The sequence below is a fragment of the Geotrypetes seraphini genome, chromosome 4 (genome assembly GCF_902459505.1).
Source record: "Geotrypetes seraphini chromosome 4, aGeoSer1.1, whole genome shotgun sequence".
NCBI classification, from domain to species: Eukaryota; Metazoa; Chordata; class Amphibia; order Gymnophiona; family Dermophiidae; genus Geotrypetes; species Geotrypetes seraphini.
The window spans coordinates 173458173-173476284 of record NC_047087.1 but is presented as its reverse complement, the minus strand read 5'-3'; the positions used below and the strand labels follow the sequence as shown (position 1 = coordinate 173476284).

The window sequence follows — 18112 nt, the reverse complement described above, 5'->3', positions numbered from 1 at the left end:
GGGCAGAGCACAGATGATTACAATATCAAATTCAGGATGTGGACCTGGAATGATATATAGATCATAGGAGGTCCTATGATCTGATTCATCTAACATTTTATGATATGCTCATCTCCAACCCCAAGCGAGAAATTCATACAAAAATTTCTAGATGGAAACTTCACTTACTGAATAGGAAATGGTTTTTGATAAATTTTGTTAAAATCTATGTGAAATAGGTTCAAAGTAGTAGCTATATTTTTAGCACTTTTGAGTATGTAAAAGTTTTTATATATAGAAGTTCTTGTAAACATCATGTCACCTATTTTTTTCTCTAGGTAACTGTGTTACCAACAGGTCTGCCTGGTTTTTCCTATGGATACCCTCCGGGGGGAGGGACCTTAGGCTCCTTCCTCTATATCCAGAGATATGAGGGGGGAGAAGCCTAAAACCCTGATTGGCTCAGTCAACCGGTGGGCATACAGCGGCAGGAGGGAGTAGGCATCCTTCTTGCCGATTTTTTTATTTTTTATTTTTTTTTAATTGAAGAATAGTGGGGGAGGGGAGGGATCGCTTGGGGGGGTGGCAAGGTGAGGGGGGGTCAGTGCGGGAAGGGTAGTTGATTTACGGTAGCAGGAAGGAGTGGGCATCACTCCCGCTAATTTTGGGGAAAGCAGGTTCAGCATTTGGGGAGTTCTGGGGGGGGGGGCTCAGTGCGGGGGATGTTTGCAGTGGCAGGCGGGAGTAGGCATCCCTCCTGCTGATTTTTTGATATGGGGTCGTTTGTCGGAGGACCACCATTAAAAAAAAAAAAAAAAAGAGAGAGAGGAAAGTCCCAAACAGCTGAGTGAAAGGAGGCTGCTTTGGAGTTTCTCCTTCCACTCTGCTGTTTGGGCTTCCCCACTCTGCTGTTTGGGCTTCCTCAAACTGGCTCTGCGCATGTGTCAGTCGCTCTCTGTCACTCTCACAGCGATTGATCAGATGAGATTCCAGCAAGCCTCCGTTCAAATCATTTGCATTGAAATTTGTTTGAACATCAGTCACTGTTCCAGAGTCAGCCAAAAAATCAGCCAGCAACTCCTCATGTGGTCATAACGACTATGTTTTGTGCATTTAGTCTTAATGGAAACTGTTAATTCAATGCCATTACCAGCATTGAAAAATCCACTCACTTGTTTATCTGGATGGGTGGAATCTTAGGCGCCTATGGGCGGGGCCTTAGGTGCCTGGGCCAATCAGGCCTTAAGCCCCTCCCCGGTGCATCCCACAATGCACCAGGAAGGGGCAGGCCTGCTTCATTTTGATGGAGGCAGGCCTGCGGCCAGACAATAGGAAGACCCATCCGTCCTCCAACTTTTCATGTTAGTTGGGTTAGGGGGGGGTTAGCCATGAGGAGGGTGTGTTCTCAGGCCAGAGGGGGCAGGGGGCAGAGCCTGGCAAAGAGTGAGGGGGGCTGGGTGCAGAGCCTGGTATATTTTAGTACACAATTTGGTTCAGAATGTTTTTTTCTTGTTTTCCTACTGTAAATCTAGGGAGCGTCTTATGAAGCGAAAAATACAGTAGTTCTTTCTTGCTAATTTTCTTTTCTTTAGGCCAGTGGTCTCCAATGCAGCCCTCCATTGCGGTCCTCAAATAGTTAACTGAAATGCTCTTCAAATCCTGAAAATACAGTTAATTTCAATAACCTAGGCTTCTCTTCACAAAAGGGAAACAAATTATACTTTATTGGTAGACTATTTACTCCAGTTAGCAGCATTAGTGTTGCTTCAAGGTTAATCAAGAAGTCACCAAATCACCTATTATATAACCTCTTAATAGAAACAGTTTTATTCTAGCCTTCTAGTACTTTAATCCCCTTCAATTAAAACTACTAAACAAGCACAACTCTACACACCAGATATAAAAATACATTCCTAAACCTGAGAAGATAAGCTAATTCAGTGTTCTTCAACTGCTGGTCCGTGGACTGGTGCCGGTCTGTAGAAATTTTCTGCCCGTCCACTGGGACAGCATGTCCATCGGGCCCAAGACAGCGTTCTTCAGCCACCGGTCCACGGTGTGATCAACGCAGCGTCTTCGGGCTGGCTCAATGCACAAATCCTTGGGAAAAGGCTCCTATGAGCAGCATGCACCTGAACCGGAAGCCTTCTCTATGAAGTTGCAACGTCAGAGGGAAGGCTTCCAGATGAGGCAAGGGATGCGTATGATGAGCCATTGCCCACAGTTTTGTGCAATGCAGCACTCTGGGAGCCGGCCCGAAGACGCCGCGTTGATTGCACAGTGGACCGGCCCAAAGATAACACCTGGGGGCAGGCCAGAAGGCACATGTAGGGAGAGAGACAACAACAGTAGGGGAAATGCTTTTTTTAAAAAAATTTAGTGATTGGTCTGTTCAGGATTTTATTTAGTGATTGATTTGTCTGTTCAGGAAGAAATGCATTTGTTTCTTTTCTGGGGTTGTAATGCTTGCAGAGTCTTGCAACTTAGGGTTTGTTTTGTAAATATTAGTACTTTTAGTTTTTGGTCCTGTATTTGCATGGGGTTCTCTGTTTTCTGGTAGGTAGGAATGAATGAATGGTAAAAAGCATAATTTGTGTATTTTAATTTTGTGGTTAACCATTATGTATTGTTAATACAATTATATTGTGTGTGTGTGTGTGTATGTATATGTATATAAAATGGTGTTACAATTAGTACTATTATGGGGTCGGGGTCTGGGGCGGTCCACAAAATAATTATTTTATTTCCGCCAGTCCATAGGTGTCAAAAGGTTGAAGGAACACTGAGATAAATCACTGTATAATAGGTGAGGAAGTACATTGAACTACATCCACAAGGGAATCTACAAGTTCTTCAAATTCACAAAAGAGTAACTACCTGTTCCTTATTTACTTTACAAGTAAAAGAAAAACAGGGTTGCAACCTTGATAGGTACCATTCTTTCTACCCACAGGTTGAAAAAGCTTTTCCAAAGCCGGTATTTCTGCAGCAGTGCAGACTGCTTGATATATGAGGGTCTAGTTTTATGTACAAGTTGTATGCATGTTGAATCCTCATGAAACTAAGAGACAAGGTGGCAAGACTAAGGAACATCGGTGAAAATCAATAATCCATCCCAGATGTGCATTTTGATGCATCAGGGATCTCCAGCAAAGGGGTTGGAGACATTGGGCTAAAAGAGGACAGCTGGATGCAAATCACTAGACCCTGAAAAGTGAACCTCACTACTCCATCTTCTGTTAAACTGAAGAACCGATTTACAGCCCTAGAGATAAAAAAAAATAATAATACAAGAAGAACAGGAGAAAATAGAGCTCAAAAATCTCAAAGCTGCTGGAAAAGTAGCCAATAAGAGATGAAAGGTAGCTGTAGTTGGTGATTCCTTTCCGAGAGGTGCAGAGGCACCCATCTACCATCCAGACATGATGTCAAGAGAGGTGTGCTGTCTGTCTGGTGCCAAGTCTCATCAGTCCTAAGGACAGTTATCCTTTGCTGCTTATACGTGTTGGCACAAATGATATAGCTAGGCATCCCACTGAACGTATCAAAAGCAACTTCATGGCCCTGGGACAAAGGTGAAACAATCAGGTATACAGGTGGTATTATCGATCCTTCCTATCTCAGGTACAGGACAAATCAGAGAAACTTGCATTATGGAGCTGATACTTGGCTGTATGGATGGTGCAGACGTGAGCACTTTGGATTCTTAGACCATGGAATGATTTTCCTAGACCTGCTCAGCAGAGATGCTGTCCATCTATACAAGAAGGGACAAATTGTGTTCAGTAACAGAATGGCCAATGTACTGAAGAGGGCTTTAAACTAAATTTACTGGAGATGGATATAAAATGCCCCGAGGTAATTAATAACTCTCAGAAATATACCATTATTAAAATGATATAATTGGGCAGTAGCTAGAAAGCTTTCTATTCCAGATCTAAAAACTCTAATAGTAGAAACTGAATTGGATTTAGTGACGTTCACATAGAACCATGATTGGGTAGTTATACCTGACTATAATCTATTCAGGAGGAATAGGTTAGGTAAAAAAGGTGGAGGGGTGGCTTTATATGTTAAGAATAATAATAAAGTAACAGAATTGCAAGATATAGGGGTAAAGAAGAAGCACTGTGGGTTAATCTAGAAAGAGGGAATGGAAAATGTATTTATATTGGTATGATATCCAGGCCCCCTTCACAGTCAGAAGAAATGGATAAGGTTTTAATTACAGACATTCACAAAATAGCTAAGAAAGGGGAAGTGCTATTGATGGGTATTTTAAAATGTCTGATGTTGATTGGACCATCCCTGCTACAGGGTCATCTAGAACCAAAGAGATTTTGAATTCATTACAGGTAGAATTGTTCCGGAATTAGTAATGAGACCCACGCGGGATAGAACTGCTCTGGACTTAGTGTTTTCAAATAGGGGAGGTGTTTCTGATGTTACAGTAGGTGATCATTTTGACATCTAGTGATCACAGAATGGTGAGGTTCAATATTAGAATGAGGGAGGAGAGGACTTACTCAAATTTGAAGGTTCTAAGCTTCAAAATAACTAACTTTGGGAGAGGGATGGAGGGGGGGTCTTCCAGGGCCTATAAGAACACAAGGCTTTGGGAGGAGGATCATAGGGTTCGATGAGGATGGTGTAGAATTGGAGGGGGGCCTGGGGGGGTCACAGATAGTTCTATTGTTGTCTTTTAATTACAAAAAACAGATTATATGGAAATCTGGATGTTATATCTTATAGGGTACCTGCATTTTACCTGCTATACAACTGTTTCATTGTTCTGTATATGTTCTGTGTTATCAATAAAAATTGTTTTAGCATAAAAAGATATAAGATCATAACAAATTTAAATAATTGTGAAAAAAAATCAGAGAATGAACAGAATTACAGTTTAAACTGTGCCTGCATCAAATGAATAGCAGGTTTTCTTTTGCTTCAATTGGTCTTTTTAATGGGGGGGAGGGATGTTGTGATTTATTTTTCATTAAATCTTATCTAATAATGTACCTAAAAAAAGAACTAACTTTGTCAAGATGGGGAATACCTCAAGAAGGAGTTAATTGGATGGGGACAGCTGATTGAAGTAGAAAAGCAGTGGGCGAAACTGGAGAAAAGGTCTAAATTAGGGAGTAGTGACTATTCTCTGCTCTACTCCAGGCTTACTTGCTTCCTCTCCCCTTTTCTGCAAGCTGCTTGGAAGGGAGGGATAGAGAAAAACATGCAATGCCTCCACTGGGTCAGACCCGAGGTCCATCATGCCCAGCAGTCCGCTCACGCGGCGGCCCAACAGGTCCAGGACCTGCGCAGTAGCTCCCTATCTATACCCCTCTATCCCTTTTTCCAGCAGGAATTTGTCCAATCCTTTCTTGAAATCCAGTACCGTACTCTGTCCTATTACATCCTCTGGAAGTGCATTCCAGGTGTCCACCACACGCTGGGTAAAGAAAAACTTCCTAGCATTTGTTTTGAATCTGTCCCCTTCCAATTTTTCTGAATGCCCTCTTGTTCTTATATGTTTTGAAAGTTTGAAGAATCTGTCCCTCTCTACTTTCTCTATGCCCTTCATGATCTTGTAGGTCTCTATAATATCTCCTCTGAGTCTCCGCTTTTCCAGGGAGAAGAGCCCCAGTCTCTCCAATCTTTCAGTGTATGAGAGGTTTTCCATGCCCTTAATCATTCGTGTCGCTCTCCTCTGGACCCTCTCAAGTGTTGCCATATCCTTCTTAAGCTACGGTGACCAATACTGAACACAGTAGTCCAGGTGCGGGCGCACCATTGCCCGATACAACGGCAGGATGACTTCTTTTGTTCTGGTCGTAATACCCTTCTTAATATAACCCTGCTGCACTGGAGTCTGAAAATAAGTGGTGGAACTGTGTTCCAGGTAGTTCCCCTGCAAATTAAGCCCTGTAGAGAGATTTAATTTGGCCATTTTGTCTTATTATAGATGTTGGATTTGGGTTTTTAATCTCTTTTCTTTACATTTGAAGATTATACGTTTTTTCGCTCCCCCCACCCCGTTTGTCTTCTCTTAGGCCTATATCCACCAATGTCCAGAGGTTCAAATCAATAGAAATGTACCTTCAGCTCCAGTACAGGCTATATCAGGGATCTCAAAGTTCCTCCTTGAGGGCCACAGTCCAATCGGGTTTTCAGGATTTCCCCAATGCATATGCATTGAAAGCAGCACCTGCACATAGATCTCATGCATATTCATTGGGGAAATCCTGAAAACCCGACTGGATTGCGGCCCTCAAGGAGGGATTTTGAGACCCCTGGGCTATATGGCAACTTGCAGAGTCTCTAAAACTGTTGTGGAAGCAGTTCTGAATTGTGGTCCATGGACTTGCACCTCTGTTACTTTCAAATTTATTTCAAAGATTTGATTGACTAGGTGTGTAATAACTTGGTTGCTCTATCTTGCTATCACTATGACTGCAGCCAACATTACTGGGAAGCAGGGGAACCTAAATGATCAAGACTGGCATTAGTAATAGGGTAATGGGCATTATAGTCTGGTCTTTGTGGAATTTCAGCTCTACCTGGATATAAATATATGCTTAAGATTAGGGTTACCATATTTTCTTCCGCTAAACGCCAGACACATGGCCCCGCCCCATTCTGCCTCCAGCCCGTACCCCGTTCTACCCCAGCCCAACCCCGTTCCGCCTCCAGCTCTGCCTGGTTCAACACCCAGCCCTGCTCGGTTCCTCCCACAGCCCTGCCCCCCATACAGCCTCCTCTATTCCCCAGTGAGCTCCAGATACATCTGGAGGGCCTGAAGCATGCGCGGATGTGTGTGACGCCATTCATGCATGTTCAGAGGCCCTCCAGAAACGACTGGAGCTCATCAGGGCTTTCTAAAACTGGACAAACTGCTGGGTTTTGGAAAGTCCATCCGGGAACCCGGACAGTCCTCTAAAAAGAAAACATGTCCGGGTTTTCCCGAATGTCTGATAACCCTACTTAAGATGATATTGTTTTGGAGATGTCAAACTGCTGATTCATCTTTGGACCAACAGCTGGGAAATACAACTGTTAATTTACTGCATCCATTTGTTAGTGTTTTTTGGACTATTGGGATACAGTCCTAGAGAAGTTGTGGTTAATGTCCTAGTTATGGTATCAAATCATGAGTACTATGTGGAGCACTGTTTCCAACTCCCAATGTAATCATCTGCCATTCTTTCAGAAAAATTATTTTGACTTTGTGACAACTAATATCAATATATTGTAATGTTCAAATTTTATAACCACTGCACTTATCTAAGTGATCAAAAAGTGATCATTATATCGATATTTGCTTTGTTCAGAAATAATGTTCAAAAACACCACTGTTCTTCCTATTCTAAAGCAACCCTTTTCAAGGAGTTCAAAAGCATCAGTGAGACAGCACAATCATGATGAAATACCCAAGTCTCATTTTCACTCTAAATGTAATCTTACCTCCTTCTCTCTCAATAACACGTTGCTCAATGAGAGATGATGTGTTGCCATGGAAATCACTGATTGCAGTTTCATTTCCATTGTGCCTTTGTGTTTTACTGCAATTACCAGCTCGGGAGTATATCTTATCCTCTGTCCCTAGATGTAAACTATTAATAATATACGGTAATAAGTGTTGGTAGGCAGTTGTCATCCTTGGAGGTCAAGAGACAACCTTCCAATGTACCCTGTCTCTAAAGTTTTCTCTGAATTATTTTTTACACATTCCTCATGTGGGGACACATCATAATTCTGTTCCAAGATCGCCTACTCTGTGGCTCCAAGAACCTACATACAGATTACATAAAAGCAAATACAATCTTATGAAACAGCTAAGTTTTACATGTGTATAACCACGCACAATTTTATAAGAGTCATTTACATGTGTAAAAGATTACGCTCAGAAAATGCTCTATAAAATTACCACCAGTTGCAGAGTTTGTGGGCACTTTAACCTGCAGACTTTGCACCAGTTTTCGAAGGGAAAAGTGAATGTGTACCTTCCCTTGTGTAAGGGAGACTGACCTACAGAATTCTCCTTTTTTTCTGTGGATACTTTTCTACTTCTAAAGATGTTACTTTAGAACAGTGGTCTCAAACTCAAACCCTTTGCAAGGCCACATTTTGGATTTGTAGGTACTTGGAGGGCCTCAGAAAAAAATAGTTTATGTCTTATTAAAAAATGACAGTTTTGCATGAGGTAAAACTCTTTATAGTTTATAAATCTTTCCTTTTGGCTAAGTCTTAATAATAATATTGCAATTTATAGCTAAAGAGACATATGATCAAGAAATTGTTTTATTTTACTTTTGCAATTATGATAAACATACCGAGGGCCTCAAAATAGTACCTGGCGGGCCACGAGTTTGAAACCACTGCTTTAGAATATGCAAAAACATGCTATTTTGGACCTCTCATTTGACTTAACCCTGGCTTGCAATGTTGCTCACACTTTCTTTTACATAGGGAAGGGGTGGACATTTTTGGGAGAGCCAAGTTAACAGGGAAATTGTCAAACTACTTTTCTGCAGGACTTGCACAATATTAGTCTTATCCTATGGCAAGTATCAGAAGAATGTTGCATATGTATAAAGAGAAGAAATTTCAATGGCCACTAAAATTACAAACAACTTTTTAAGTTTGTGTTTAACACAGATTTTTAAAAAAGGAACAAGCTTCACTATTTTCCTTTGCAATCTAGAATTAGGAAAGTATGTGCACTAAGTCTTGGTTTCTGAAAGTGGCGCCGTTAGGAAGGCGCTGGTAGGCACTCTACTGGTGCTTAAGCTAATTGTTTTAATTGGCTATTAATGCCACGATAATTGACCAAGCTATTAAAAACAAATTAAAAACGCATTAAAAGAAAAAAAGTAGGCACCAAAAGGCACCTACAAAAACACAGCACCGGAATCACATCCACACAGACACTTAACAGTGCTGAACGTCAAAAGAGGTATGGCTATGGGTGGAGTTGATGTTCAGCGCTTACATTTCCAGCACCTACCTTCAACAGAGGCCACGATTCTGAAAACGGTACCGTAATTGGAGTGAAATCAACTGACACCATTTTTTCAGGCGCCTACCGATTATGGCGCCGCTTTCAGAATCCAGGTCTAAAAGAATATTTTATACGATTGTGTCACAAGTATCCCTGATAGAGATATACGTATAGCTGAAACATGGCCATATCGCTTTAGTGTTAGTGTTGATAAATTATTTCCTTTTTTTTGTATTTATTAAAAAATGTCCTTGGATACCACTTTGGCTTGGCATCACCATGTGTGATCCATTTGTGAGGGGAAGTCCCTTGATGATTTCTTCCATTTTCCTTATGTTAGTTTCTTGAGTTATTGCAAAGGGTTTTGCTCATCTTTTATCTTTTTTTTATTACCATGCCTACCTTTTATGGATGTATACTTCCCATTTCTGTATGCAAAAACATGCTGCACATTTGGAAAATGCTTTATGAAATTGCCTTCCCAAAGTCTCTGTCTTCAAATCCCCATAGACTCTTTTCTCCATATCGCCCTGAATTCACTAAAAAGTACAAAAAATTACACGTGCAAATTTGGACGTGCACCCAATTTTCTTGCACCATTTAACTAAGTAACTAGCCAATTAATGCTTATGATTGGGTTCATAATGAACAATTATTGGTGCTAATTAGTTTTAATTAAAATTTACATGCATAAAAAATTTTACAAGCATGTCAAAAAAAAGTGTATGGAAATGGGAAGGTCACAGGCAGATCAGGGGAATCTTTGCATTTATACTTATAAAATAAGAAGGTTCTGCACCTAATTTAGATATGAGAATTTGCATCACATTTCAGTTGGTGTAAATGGTCACGCCTAACTTTAGTCTGATGTGCTCACACCCAGAAATCTCCTTTAAAAATTTATGTTTGTATTACTGAAGTCAATTCTCATTCATCAATTAGAAATAGTGGTTAATGAATATTTTATTTGCCTATAGCAAAAACTGCTTTACTTGCTTTAGAACTTATTGCACTATACACACTTCACAATGATGACATGCTGCATTAATTTCACAACAGACAGAACCAGAGATTAAGTAGCACTTCTTATTCCTACTGTACAGAATTCATTGTTTATCCCAGGACAAGCAGGCAGGTATTCTCACTAGTGGGTGATGTCATCCAACAGAGCCCCGATACGGACGTCTCACAAGCATATTTTGCTTGAAGAAACTCAGAAGTTTCGAGATGCCCGCACCGCGCATGCGCCAGTGCCTTCCCGCCCGATGCTCCGGGCGTGTCTCCTCAGTTCTTTTTCTTCCGCGGAGCTGAGAAGTTTACTTCAATTCTGCGCCAGTTGAACCCGTTTTTTCGCCTTCTGCATCGCCGCGGTTTGAGTTCTTTTGCTCTTGCCGTGCGTTTGTTTCTTTCTTTGGTTTCTTTTAAAAAAAAAAAAAATTTTCCTTCCGACACCGGGTCGGCCGCGTGGCTTGGGCCCCGCGCCTTCGACCTTGCAGCGGAGCTTTTCCAGCCTATGTCCCGGCCGATCACCGTTTTTAAAAAGTGTAGCAAGTGCCAGCGCGCAATTTCGCTCACAGACCCGCATCGACGCTGCCTGCAGTGTCTGGGTCCGGATCACTTTCCGAAATCGTGCTGGCCTTGCTCCACTCTCACAGCGCGGGCGTTTAAGCGCCGCTGCTTTTAGTGGGAGTCGATGTTCAAGATGGAAGCTGCGTTGGATCCTTCGGCTTCGACATCGACTGGTGCTTCGACTCCGTCTGCGAAGCCCTCTGCCTCTCCTGCGGCTTCGGGCCTGCTGAAACCGGCTTCGTTTACACCGGTTTCGACTTAGGCGCCGGTGCCTCTCTCCGTCTCCTCGGAACAGGTACCGACCCCTACAGTTCCATCGGTGGTGCTCAAAGTGCCGAAGGCTGGCAAGCAAAAGCACTCGGCACCGAAAGAGCACGGAGGCCGTGCGGAAGGGCCCCCTTTTGGTGCGGATCACTCCATATCGGCTTCGTTGTGGTCCATCTTGGAGGCTCAGTTTGTGGAACTCATGACCACCATGGGACCCCGGCTGATTGTCACGATCCAGGGTGACCTCCCAGTTCCGATTCCGAGGGGCGGGCCGCCCCCTCCTCCTCCTCCGCGACGCACGACCTCGTTGCTCGGCGAGGAGGAGCGGCGGTCGATGGCCAGTCCCTCGAGGAAGGCCTCCTTTAGCGAAATGCCTCCCTTGGAGCCGATCCCCTCGAGGAAGGCCTCCCTTAGTGACTTGCCTCCTTTGGAGCCTATTACCCCTCCCCATGACACAGTGTGGCATCCACCCTCGGGACCTTCCAGCCCTGGGCATAGCAAGAAACAGGACGAGTTCTTCCGAACCCCCTATCAAGCATGGGCAGCGTCGCGGGAGGCGTCGAATCTTCCGCCTCTCCGATCTACGGCCTCGAGTCCTATCTGCTCTTTGGAGGCTTCTGGGGATCAGTATTCTCACCGGCGGTCTCGATCCCCCTCCAGACATCGAGAGGGGCATCGATCGAAGCACTCTTCGAGGCATTCCTCTCGGCACTCGACCGTCTCTCCCCAAAAGAAATTGCCTCGAATGGGGTACTCTGCTTCAGCTGGGTCTCCTCCTCCGGGTCTGGAGTTCGAGGACACCGAGGTTTTTCACTCACCCTGTTGTTCGCAGGCCTCTATGGAACCCGAGGCCTCATCTTCTCCAGTCCTTCTCGACAACCGGCGCTGGCGGACCAACTGTCTTTTTCCTCGTTTCTAAGACAAATGGCGGATGACCTAGACATTACCCTCGATTCTGGTTCTCAATACTCCAAGGAGTACCTCGATACCATGCACTTGCCTCATCCCCCAGCCGAGTCCCTGCGCCTGCCTCTGCATAGGCTCTTCGTCCAGACCTTCATGAGATGTTTTGAGTCTCCTTACTCTAGCCCTGCGGTCCCTGGAAAATTGGATGCTCGATACCGCATGGTGCATCATAAGGGCTTCGAGGGTCCTCAGCTTTCACATCAGTCCCTCCTGGTCGAATCCTCTCTCAAGCGGTCTCATCCGGCCCAGGTATATGCTTCAGTGCCTCCGGGCCGCGAGGGCCGAACCATGGATAAGTTTGGACGACGCATCTATCAGAATTCTATGATGGCGTCCCGAGTTCTGAATTATAATTTCCACTTTGCCACTTATTTGGAATTCTTTCTTCCTGTGCTTCGGAAGTTTACGCCCTACATCGAGTCCCAGGCTCGTTTTGAGTTCGAGGAGGTGGTTGCTTCACTTCCCAGCTTCGTCTTCAGTTGATGCAATCTTCCTATGATGCCTTCGAGCTCTCGGCCTGGGCTGCTGCCTGCTCTGTGGCGATGCGCCGTTTGGCCTGGTTACGTACCATTGACATGGATCCAAATCTTCAGGACCGACTGGCAAATGTTCCGTGTGCTGGGGCGGATCTTTTTGACAAATCCATCGAGACAGTCACGAAGAAATTGTCTGATCATGAAAAGTCCTTTCAGTCCATTCTTCGGCCGAAGCCTAAGCCTCAGCAGTCTCGACCCTCTCGACCGCCCTTGATTTATCAACGGCGTTATCAACCGAGGCAAGCTCCACCTGCGAGGCAACCAGCGAAGCGGCAGCCTCCTCCGAAAGCTCAGCAAAAGCCTCAGCCATCTACTGTCCCCAAGGCTCCTCAGCCTTTTTGACTGTCTCTTATAGAGCATAACCAACCTCGTTCTGCCTCCTCCTGTTTTTCCCATCGGGGGGCGCCTCCATCAATTTTATCATCAATGGGAGGCTGTCACCACCGACCTCTGGGTCCTTACTATCATCAGGGAGGGGTACTCTCTTCAATTCCATCGGGTACTTCCGGACCACCCTCCAAGAGAGTATCCTTCCAACTTGACTCAGACCGCCCTTCTCCTTCGGGAAGCTCAGGCTCTACTCCGGCTTCGGGCCGTCAAGCCGGTCCCTGTGGACCAACACAACCAGGGTTTCTACTCCCGGTACTTCCTTGTACCGAAGAAGACGGGCGACCTGCGACCCATCCTGGACCTTCGGGTCCTCAACAAATTCTTGGTCAAGGAGAGGTTTCGCATGCTGACCCTTGCTTCTCTCTACCCCCTCCTCGAGCAGAACGACTGGTTATGCTCTCTGGATCTCAAGGAGGCCTATACTCACATTCCCATTCATCCGGCCTCCCGCCAGTTCCTCAGATTTCGGGTGGGACATCTACATCTGCAGTATCGAGTGCTTCCATTCGGCCTGTCCTCGTCTCCCAGAGTCTTCACAAAGTGTCTGGTGGTCGTGGCCGCTGCACTCTGAAACAGGGGTCTTCAGGTATTTCCCTACCTCGACGACTGGCTCATCAAAGCCCCCTCAGCCCCAGAGGTCATTTTGGCGACCCTGGCCACGATTTGCTTCCTGCAGAGTTTGGGCTTCGAGATCAACTTCCCCAAATCTCATCTACAGCCCACCCAGTCTCTCCCCTTCATCGGGGCAGTCCTGGATACCATTCGACTCTGAGCATTCCTTCCTCCTCAGCGCATGGATGCTCTTCTTCATCTCTGCCAATCGGTGTCTTCTCGCCAGTCTATCTCAGCGAGACACATGATGGTCCTCCTGGGCCACATGGCCTCTACAGTTCATGTGACGCCTTTTGCAAGGCTCCATCTCAGAATTCCTCAGTGGACCCTGGCTTCTCAGGTGTCGGACCCGTTGTCTCGACACATCATGGTCACTCCTGCTCTTCGGCAGTCTCTACTTTGGTGGATGACCTCTTCAAATCTATCCAGAGGTTTGCTGTTTCACACTCCTCCCCACCAGAAGGTTCTCACAACCGATTCCTTGACCTATGCTTGGGGGGCTCATCTGGATGGGCTTCGCACTCAGGGATTCTGGACCAGTGCGGACCGACTCCATCAAATCAATCTTCTGGAGCTCAGAGCCATCTTCTAATCTCTTCAAGCTTTTCAACATCTGCTGCACGACATGGTGGTCCTCATTCGCACAGACAACCAGGTCGCCATGTATTATGTCAGCAAGCAGGGGGGCACGGGCTCAGCCTCCCTCTGCCAGGAAGCTCTCAGAGTCTGGGATTGGGCGGTTCGCCACAACGCCTTCCTCAAAGCTGTCTACATTCAGGGGAAGGACAATGTCTTGGCAGACAACTTGAGTCATCTACTCCAACCTCACGAATGGACTCTCCATTCCACCCCCCTTCATCAGATCTTTGCACTGTGGGGGACGCCTCAGATAGACCTCTTTGCGGCTCCCCACAACTTCAAACTGCCTCAGTTTTGCTCCAGGATCTACACTCCTCATCGCCTTGAGGCAGATGCCTTTCTGCTGGATTGGGGGAATTGCTTTCTGTATGCGTTTCCTCCATTTCCTCTCATTCAAAAGACTCTGGTCAAGCTGAAGTCCGACCATGCCACCATGATTCTGATAGCTCCTCGGTGGCCCAGGCAACCTTGGTTCTCCCTTCTACTTCAACTCAGCAGCAGGGAGCCGGTCCTTCTTCCAGTGTTTCCTTCACTACTTACTCAACATCAAGGATCACTGCTTCATCCCAATCTGCAGTCTCTCCACCTGACAGCTTGGTTCCTCTCAACGTAACTCCTCACCAGTTCTCCCAGGCGGTGAGGGATGTCTTAGAGGCTTCCAGGAAGCCTACTACTCGGCAATGCTACTCCCAGAAATGGACTAGATTTTCTTCCTGGTGTGTTTCCAATTCTAAGGAGCCTCAACGAGCCTCCCTGTCCTCTGTATTGGACTATCTTCTGCACCTGTCTCAGTCTTGTCTCAAGTCGACATCTATACGAGTCCACTGAGTGCTATTGCGGCTTTCCATCAGCCTCTACAAGGGAAACCTCTCTCTGCTCATCCTGTGGTTTCCAGATTTATGAAAGGACTTTTCCATGTCAATCCTCCTCTCAAACCTCCTCCAGTAGTTTGGGATCTCAATGTTGTCCTTTCTCAGCTTATGAAACCTCCTTTTGAGCCTCTCAAAAAGGCTCCACTAAAGTTTCTCACTTGGAAAGTGGTTTTTCTGGTGGCCCTCACGTCTGCTCGCAGGGTCAGTGAGCTTCAGGCCTTAGTGGCAGATCCACCTTTCACAGTATTCCATCATGACAAGGTGGTCCTTCGCACTCATCCAAAATTCCTGCCTAAGGTGGTCTCTGAATTTCATCTCAACCAATCTATTGTGCTTCCAGTGTTTTTTTCCAAAGCCTCATTCTCATCCTGGAGAATCAGCTCTTCATACTCTGGACTGTAAACGTGCTTTGGCTTTCTACCTGGATCGCACCAAACCACACAGAACTGCTCCTCAACTTTTCGTCTCCTTTGATCCAAACAAGTTGGGACGACCTGTATCGAAGCGTACCATCTCCAACTGGATGGCGGCTTGTATCTCTTTCTGCTATGCCCAGGCTGGATTACTCCTTATGGATTGACCCCATAAGGTCAGAGCAATGGCAGCCTCTGTAGCCTTCCTCAGATCGACACCAATTGAGGAGATTTGTAAGGCTGCCACTTGGTCCTCGGTTCATACATTCACCTCTCATTATTGTCTGGATACTTTCTCCAGACGGGATGGACAGTTTGGCCAAACAGTTTTAAAAAATTTATTCTCCTAAGTTACCAACTCTCCCACCATCCCATTGAGGTTAGCTTGGAGGTCACCCACTAGTGAGAATACCTGCCTGCTTGTCCTGGGATAAAGCAATGTTATTTACAGTAACAGTTGTTATCCAGGGACAGCAGGCAGCTATTCTCACGTCCCACCCACCTCCCCTGGGTTGGCTTCTCTGCTAGCTACCTGAACTGAGGAGAGACGCCCGGAGCATCGGGCGGGAAGGCACTGGCGCATGCGCGGTGCGGGCATCTCAAAACTTCTGAGTTTCTTCAAGCAAAATATGCTTGTGAGACGTCCGTATCGGGGCTCTGTCGGATGACATCACCCACTAGTGAGAATAGCTGCCTGCTGTCCCTGGATAACAACTGTTACGGTAAGTAACATTGCTATTTTCCATGTGGGCAAGACATTTCACTTTTTTCCTTGATTTATGGAACCAACTGAGGAGACTTACAAACTGTTGTAGAAAGGACTTCAAATACTCAGAACTTTTGGGTTATTACCAGGTGCTTGTGACCTGGATTGCTCACGGTTGGGCTTGATGGACCTTCGGTCTCTCCCAGTTTGGCAGCTCTTATGTTATTATGTTAACTTTACACTAATTTGTGAGCTCTGTAAGAGTTGGTCTGTCGTAGTACTATGTGATGATATCACTCACTTGTATGCTTAATTGATCCTACTGTCTATGAACAATACCTCTTAGAGTTACCCAACTTTGCTTTATTTATTCCTGGAGTAGACTACTGTGATAATACTTTATAGGTTTGCTGAGTAAAACCATTTCTGTCAACCAGCCAGATTGAGTTAGGCCAGGGGTCTGCAACCTTTAAGACATAAAGAGCCACTTGGACCCGTTTTCGAAAAGAAAAAAAAACTTGGAGCCGCAAAACCATTATAAAACAAATCTAACACTGCATATATTGTTTCTTATCTTAATGCTATATACAGGATCACTAAATTGAAAATAAAATCATTTTTCCTACCTTTGCTATTTGGTGATTTCATGAGTCTCTGGTTGCACTTTCTTCTTCTGACTGTGCATCCAATCTTTCTTCCTTTCTTTCAGTCTCCTGTATGTTTCCTCTCCTCCAGACCTCATTCTCTCCCCTAACTTTTTCTTTCTGTCTCCCTGTTCCCCCTTCTTTCTGTCTCCGTGCCCTCCCCCAAGCCACTCGGTTTGCTGCCACCGCAATCGGGGAACAGCCCCCAAGCCACCGCCGTCCCAAGCTTTCCCTGCAGAAGTGTTGCGCTGACCAGCATTCCGCTCCCTGACGTCAATTCTGACGTAGGAGAGGAAGTTCCGGGCCAACAAGGCATTTCTCCTCATTCCATCCAGCCTGAGCCCCATCTCTCCTTGAGCCAGCATTTCCCTTCTGTGTCTGTCAGAATTACCATTCCACCTATTTTCCAGCATCACCCTTCTTTGTGTCCATCTCACCTATATCCCTATCTCACCACTTTTTCAGAATCTTCATTTGTCTCTGTCCTTATCTTTACGCCATGTTCACCATTTGCCCTTTCAATGTCTTTATCTCCCCCCCCACACACTTTTTCAGCATTACTTCTATGTCTCTATTTCACCTCCTCTTCATGTCCCCTCTGTATCTCTATCCTTATTCAGTAGGTCCTGCTTACCCTTTCTCTTCTTTGTGTCACTATCTCCATTTTCAGCTTTCCCCCCTTTTCCTTAGTTAATGCACCCGGTAGCCAGAATCTTTCCACCCTCCCTCCACTCCGGCCCAGCCCAGTATGAAATATTTCCTTTTGTTTCCCTCCCCTCTCTCTTTCTCTCTCTCTTCTCCTCCCTCACCCACGAGTCCTGCATCTGGCCCTCTCCCTTCTACCTGCACCTGGCAACACCCCCCTGCTCCGCGGCTCTCTTCAGCAACTCGTCAGCAGCAGTGATCAAGACAAGCTGCCGACATCGAGGCCTTCCCTCTACGAGTCCCGCCTTTGTGGAAAAAGGAAGTTGAAACAAGCGGGACTCGCAGAGGGTAGGCCCCGACGTCAGAAGCTGCTGCTGAGTTGCCGAAGAGAGCCGCGGAGCAGGGGATGTGGCCGGAAGCAGGTAGAAGGGAGAGGGAGATAGGAAGGCTGTAGATCTCCAGAGCATGACACCGACCCCGGCCAGGATGATTTCTTTTTCAGGCACCTTACAAGTCCAGCGTCGCGGCGGGAAATAGCCATGCTGAGCAGTGAGCTCAGCACTACACAGATGAAAGCCTTGCTTGCTGATTGGTCCAGCGGCACGGCGGGGCGGGGCCGCCGGACCAATCAGCAAGCAAGGCTTTCATCTGTGTATGTGCTGAGCTCACTGCTCAGCATGGCTATTTCCCGCCGCGACGCTGGACTTGTAAGGTGCATGCCTGCGTGACACACTACCGGAGCCGCAGCAAAGGTGGAAAAGAGCCGCATGCGGCTCTGGAGCCGCAGGTTGCCGACCCCCGAGTTAGGCATACAATTGAGTGACATCATAATACATCACTGGGATAGAACAGTTCTCTCAGAGCTCAGCAGTCTTCTTA

At 45.9% G+C, this 18112-nt stretch overlaps 1 protein-coding gene across 5 annotated transcripts in view; it reads left to right on the top strand.

The window, feature by feature from the left end:
• The window catches only part of VAC14 (VAC14 component of PIKFYVE complex), a 419381-nt gene that overhangs the window by 249570 nt on the left and 151699 nt on the right, over positions 1-18112 (top strand). The gene's annotated exons all lie outside the window — the stretch shown is intronic.